Source organism: Drosophila ananassae, chromosome XR, assembly GCF_017639315.1.
Source record: "Drosophila ananassae strain 14024-0371.13 chromosome XR, ASM1763931v2, whole genome shotgun sequence".
NCBI lineage: Eukaryota > Metazoa > Arthropoda > Insecta > Diptera > Drosophilidae > Drosophila > Drosophila ananassae.
The window spans coordinates 6,118,694-6,125,659 of record NC_057932.1 but is presented as its reverse complement, the minus strand read 5'-3'; the positions used below and the strand labels follow the sequence as shown (position 1 = coordinate 6,125,659).

The 6,966-nt window shown below is 42.0% G+C and overlaps 1 long non-coding RNA gene across 1 annotated transcript; it reads left to right on the top strand.

Annotated features, from left to right (window-relative positions):
• Positions 1 to 5,720: 5,720 nt before the first annotated feature.
• Positions 5,721 to 5,969, top strand: LOC116655697. The gene is made up of 3 exons (XR_004310763.1): positions 5,721 to 5,742; positions 5,798 to 5,830; positions 5,892 to 5,969. It is a non-coding gene; the product is annotated as an uncharacterized LOC116655697 (long non-coding RNA).
• Positions 5,970 to 6,966: the final 997 nt, after the last annotated feature.

Genomic DNA, 6,966 nt, shown 5'->3' with positions numbered 1-6,966 from the left:
ATCTTATATTATTAGATATATAGCGGATCGTATATAGTCGGCCGATCCTTATGAAATTTGGCATATCGAATTATTTTGCCAAAAGAGGAATCCATTGAAACTCCCATGCTTCTAACTTGAAAAACTACGAAGTTATAGCATTTCCGATCAATCAGTTATATGACAGCTATAGGATATAGTTGGCCGATCCTTATGAAATTCAAATCAGATTTTTTTTCCCAAAATTGAATCTGTACCAAATCCCATCTTTCTAACTTAAAAAACAACAAAGTTATGCCAATTTCGATCGTTCTATGTGTTTAGGAATGGACTATCGATACATAGTTTATAAGTTATCCCATATTGTCATCTTTATATTTTCTATACCTACTAGCTTTAGAATCCACAACATGTATGCACACACACACCTATCGTTAAGTTCCACAAATGTAAATTTTCTTAGTACCAATTAGACAGCGAAACAGACAAGAACATATACATATACAGTCCACTACTCATTCGTCTTAACGGTTGGGGATCATTGTTTGGTCCTTCGAGCCGGATTTGTTTTGTAGTTTTCTGTGCATTGGTTCTCATTTGTAATTGTTTCTCGGCATGGAGCAATTAAAAGCATTGACAAAAGGGCGCGCCAGACTCAAGGCCAATATCACACGGAGCTTGGCTTGGGCTGAGGACGCGCAACATTCGAACGCCACACGGGCAGAGGTGTCTTCGCGGCTGGAGCATCTCAACACAACATGGAAAGAATTCAATAGATTTGGTGATGAAATAGCTATGCTCGACGAAGTAGATGGCTATGTGGATCCGGAGCATGACAACATATTCTACGAGGAAAAATATCTAAGGGCAGATGCATTACTTTCGGCGATGGTAGGTACAAGACCTAGTCCATCAATTGGGAACAGTGAAAACGGCAGCGGCGTGCTGCAAAACAAGGACGCAATAATAAGTTTGCTACAACAACAACAACAACTCTTCGAGCAGTTGGCGGCAAATCGAGCCACTGCAAACATGTCGAGACCTGAAGGAGGAGACGCCTACGCGGCGAATTCAGGTAGTGCTCAAATGGTAGGGGCAACAGCTCAAAGCGAATTGCCTAAAATTCAAATTAAACGGTTCGCTGGCAATTATTCAGAGTGGCCAGCTTTCAAAGACATATATGAGAGCACAATTCACAACAAGGCGAATTTGACAAATACGCACAAATTTCATCATTTGAAATCTCTTCTGATCGACGAGGCTGCGAATCTGGTACGACATTTGGCTATTACGGATTCAGCTTACAACACTGCATGGGAGCGACTTAATGAAAGATATAATCGTCCACGGCACATCGTGAATTCACTATTGGAGCAGTTTATGAAGCTGCCAACAACAACAAGGTCGGATACAACAACATTACGGAAGGTGTCAGACGGCGCCAATGAAATAGTGCGTGGTTTGGATGCCATAGAGGAAACATGACGAGACTGTTGGATCATCTACTTGACGCTGGAGAAGCTGGATGCAGATACTCGACGCAGGTGGATCGAGCGCAGTGTGGAGACAGACTCACCCACACTGAAGGAATTCTTCAAATTTTTGGATGCACGTTGCGAGGAACTAGAGCTCAGCAAGCGTGAAACAATCGGAGGCAAGACTACAGCCTCAATCGGTGGCAAGACAAGGAAGGTCACACATTCGCTGGTTGTACTTGAAGGAAACAAGTGCAGCAAATGTCATTCTACAGAGCATCGTCTGTATGGATGCCAACAATTCTTGGATATGTCAGCAGGACAGAGGGTTTCGTTTGCCAAGGAAAACGCTCTATGTTACAATTGTCTAAAACCTGGTCATGGGGTCAGGAAATGCAAATCCACGTTCAAGTGCAGACAATGTAAAGGTCAGCATCACTCACTGTTGCACCTGCAACGCACGCAACAGGCTATTGGAACAATCGCACAAACTGGTGAGGATCAGGAGGATCCTAGCGCAAACATCTCAACGGTGACTACGAGTCACATCGCACAAGCAGAAGGCTCTGCAGCAATTGTATGTGCACAAGGCAGTGCAAATTCACAACAATCAACTGGATGGAACAGGAGCACCTTGCCGACGGCCATGGTCAACGTTCGCAACGCAAAGGGAGATTTGGTAGCATGTCGACTCCTATTGGACTGAACTCCTACTGGTTCAGAACTGTCGTACATATCTGAACGCTGTATACAAACACTTGGTTTGGCTCGTACGCCATCACGCATACTGATTACGGGAATTTCATCAACCAAAGCAGACACTACAAGGGGATGCAGCACTATAAGTATCCAATCCCGTATTTCGCAAGATCAGCTGGTAGTCCAGGCTCATGTGCTTGGAAAAATTACGTCATCATTGGAAAGGCAGGCCATCGACGCGTCTGCACTTCGAGGTTTCAACGATCTGCAACTGGCAGATTCACAATTTAGCACAAATGCCCCAATTGACATTCTTTTGGGTAGCAAACACGTTTGGAGTGTTATAACTGGGAGAAAGATCTACGACGACAAAGGAAAGCTCATTGCTATATCATCAATTTTCGGATGGGTAATTACATCACTGCTTTCATCACGCGCATGCAGCGCTACAGCACTTACAACAACAATAGACATCGATGCTTATCTCAGAAGGTTCTGGGAACTGGAAAGCATACAACGCAAAGCAGAAGTTCAACCTGAAGACGAGGAGGTGGAGAAACACGTTCTTGCAACACACACTAGAGACAAACAAGATACACTTCAAGGAGCGCTGCAGAGGTTCAAATCAGTTGAACGACGTTTGACACAAAATCAACAATTACGTAACGATTACGTAAAGTTCATAAGGGAATACCAGGAGCTAGGCCATATACGAGAAATCCCACCGAGCGAAATTCCCAAGGGTAGGAATTTCTACCTGCCACATCATCCCGTATTGGGTCGGAAACTTCGAGTGGTTTTCGACGGATCATATCAAGACGCCAAAGGCATGGCTTTAAACGACACGCTCTCGATCGGACCGAGTATTCAGCGAGACCTATTTGCTGTGTGCTTGCGATTCCGTATGTACAAATACGTTTTTTCAGCGGACATAGTCAAGATGTTCCGTCAAATATGGGTGAGCGAAAAACATAGAGACTATCAAAGAATCGTATGGAGAGAGGATCCGTCAGATCCTATCAAGCACTTCCAACTATGCACGGTGACGAATGGAACATCATGCGCACCATTTCTAGCAGTCAGAGTGCCTGAGCAACTAGCGGCTGACCATAAGCACGAGTTTCCAAACGCAGCAAAAATCGTGTTGGAAGATTTATATGTCGACGACGTTCTCACTGGAGCAAATAGTGAGGATGAGCTGCTACGCAACAGGGACGAACTCGTCCAACTGATGTCCTGTGCTAACCTAGAGCTCGGGAAATGGGTATCGAATACCAAACGCATCAAATCGGAGGATAACACGGATTCCTCACAATCACCAGTCAAAGTGCTAGGGCTGCAGTGGCACCCTGGAGAGGACACATTGTCGTACAATGTAAACCTATCGAAATATCCTAGCCGAGTGGTTAACGACGATGGAACCATTTCGGTCGCCATACCTGGTGCAAAAACAAGAGTGGCACCTTTGAAGCAGCAGTCTTTGCCGCGCTTGGAACTATGTGGCGCACTTCTATTGAGTCAACTTCTGCAATCCATAAAAGCTGGACTAATGAACAACGACGTAACGATCTACGCATGGAGTGATTCGACGATAGTCCTGTCATGGTTATCGTATTTACCAGCCCAACTCAAGACGTTTGTTGGGAACCGCACTTCAGAAATCCTCGAAACCATCCCGAAGCATGCATGGCGGCATGTAGACTCAAAATCGAACCCAGCGGATTGCGCATCCCGTGGCTTGGGAGTATCCGAGCTGACTTCCAATTATGGTGGAAGGGTCCTTCATGGCTGAGGGACAAGGATCAATTCTTGGTGAAATTGAACAATACTCACAACAGTACTTCTCTTTCAGACAAACGCATACATGGTGAAGTCAAAAGTAACTACCTAGCTGCGCAGACGAATGTCACGACGGACAACCCATGGGATAAGCTTCTCAATCGCAACTCATCTTGGCTGAAGCTTATACACACACTTGCTTACGTTTTGCGCTTCATTCATCGCATGAAGCACCCATCTTCGAAACAACCATCGAACTCTCTAACATTCGATGAGATCAAGTCAGCAAGGATTCGATGGCTGCAACACGCTCAAGCTGGTTTTCAACAGGAGATCCAGTTACTACGCGCAAACAAGGCTCTAGGGAACCATTCTCAATTGGTCAAGCTCTCACCAATCATCGACAAGGACAACCTGCTAAGAGTAGGTGGACGAATCCAACATTCGCAGTTGTCAGCAGAGGCGAAGCATCAGCAGCGTCCTAAGTGGACCACGACAACCCCTAACATTTCGATCGGCAGCGTTGCGCTCGTCAAGGAGTCCAACACACCACCAGCATTATGTCATCTAGCGAAGGTGATCGACACTTTCCAAGGAAAGGACAATATGGTTCGAGCAGTCAGGATCATCCGGCTCAAAACCCGGCCAATAACGAAAATTGCGAAACTACTCAGTTCAGAAACCGTGTTTCAGGGTGGCCCGGGATGTTTAGGAATGGACTATCGATACATAGTTTATAAGTTATCCCATATTGTCATCTTTATATTTTCTATACCTACTAGCTTTAGAATCCACAACATGTATGCACACACACACCTATCGTTAAGTTCCACAAATGTAAATTTTCTTAGTACCAATTAGACAGCGAAACTGACAAGAACATATAACTCTACAGTCCACTACTCATTCGTCTTAACGGTTGGGGATCACTATGACAGCTATAGGATATAGTCGGCCGATCCTTATGAAATTTTGTACACAAGATATTTTGGTCAAATATAACATGTGTGGAAAGTCTCAACCCTCCAACTTAAAAAACACCAAAGTTATGGCATTTCCGATCAATCAGTTATATGGCAGCTATAGGATATAGTCGACCGATCCCGGCCGTTCCGACTTATATACTGCCTGCAAAGGAAAGAAGGGTGTGTGCAAAGTTTCAACTCGATAGCTTTAAAACTGAGAGACTAGTTTGCGTAGAAACAGACAGACGGACAGACGGACCGACGGACAGACGGACATGCTCATATCGACTCAGGAGGTGATCCTGATCAAGAATATATATACTTTGTAGGGTCGGAGATGTCTCCTTCACTGCGTTGCACACTTTTGACCAAAATTATAATACCCTCTGCAAGGGTATAAATATTAGTAGATATTAGTGATTTCAGTTAATGACCCCTGCTAATAAGATTTTTGGAGCATTAACTGTGGTGTAGTGTGTGGATTTCCAACAGGGCACGCATGCGAAGAGCGGTCATAAGATAGACATAGAAAAGCTTAAAAGCTTATCACCGAATATCATTGATCTGCGGTCACCTTGGATAAGTGAACGAAACATCACGCGATTCTTATCTATGTTTTTGCATATCGAGATAAGAGTGCCGTTATGTAAAAGCGTTTTCTCTAGCATAGTTAGGGCTAGATTTGCATAGGAGAGGTTGGACATTATTTGACGAGCTTGAAAGCAATACGGCTGCAATCATAAGCCAAGTTTAATAAATATTTAAATAGTGCTGAAAATAAATAAAATCAAATCCCAGACGAATTATCGGGATTCATTTAATAGTGTTTAGTTATTTTATGCCAGGTATGTTATAAATTCAGTGCAGTGCAGTTTTTTCATGAATTTATTACCCCCCCAGTGCCACGTGCCAGTGCGGCTAGTACCAAATTATGTAAGCGGCTAGCACCAGATTTTTTTTTAATCGGCTAGTACAGGATTATGTAATTGTCTAGCACCCTATTATGCAACCGGCTATCTGGAGGCCGAAATGGATGAAATATGGGAATTAACTAGTGCAGAGATTCGACGCGGGATCGTAATCTTTTGATAAATATTTTTTGGATTCGACGACAAGCCCCCTTTTCGCTACACGGAGAGAAAACTCCGGCGAATTATTTATAAATTTGTAACTATAAGAAGTGCAATTATGTGTATATTGGCCTGCTGAAATTTATACAAAGCTTTCAAATCCCTTATGTTAATTATGAAATTATTCTGCGGAAGAAATATTGTATCTTAATTCGAATTTTGCACATCCTTTGGTTTTTTTAATAATTAATATCTGAATATCCTTTGTTATTTAATTATAGATATATAGATTTATGTATATATACATATAAGTGATATGAAAATATAAGGGAAAGAATTTAGATTGAATTAAATAATGATAACTTTGCGATAATATTCGAGCATGGCCAGGCTAATTTATTGTTATATTTAAATTAATAATTATAAACATCTCTAGCTATTCCTGTCCTTGAGCTCAACGGCGGCGAACATCGGTGAGTGAATATCCCTGAATTAAATTTTAATAGTTTTGCGACGCAAACAATAAATTTTAGCAAGGCATGAATTGAATAATTTTGGATTGATAATAATTTTAACTAATGAAATCGCAAATTTTCTTATTCCTAATTTAATTACTACATTAATCCCAAACGTAGTTAAACTGATTTATTGAATTTAACCCAATATTTTTTAATTCTCTTCTTTATATCTAAATATAAATTTATATATATATATATATTAATATGAATTCTAATGAAATTATATAAAGTAGCGGTTAAGGAGAAATTTTATAATGAAATAGAAATACCCGACTGGGAAAAATGAATCAAGTTCGCTCCAATTTAAATTTGAGTGTTAGGAACTCCATGAAGGCTTAAGGCCATTACAGATCCGCCACCGAAACTTCAAATAGCCATGCTGGAACCACAATAGGTATCACATAGGATTGTGATATGGGGCGAATCAAACGTCGTAGATCTCGCCAAGGTCGGGTGGGTTAAGAATAGGGGTTAAGAATAA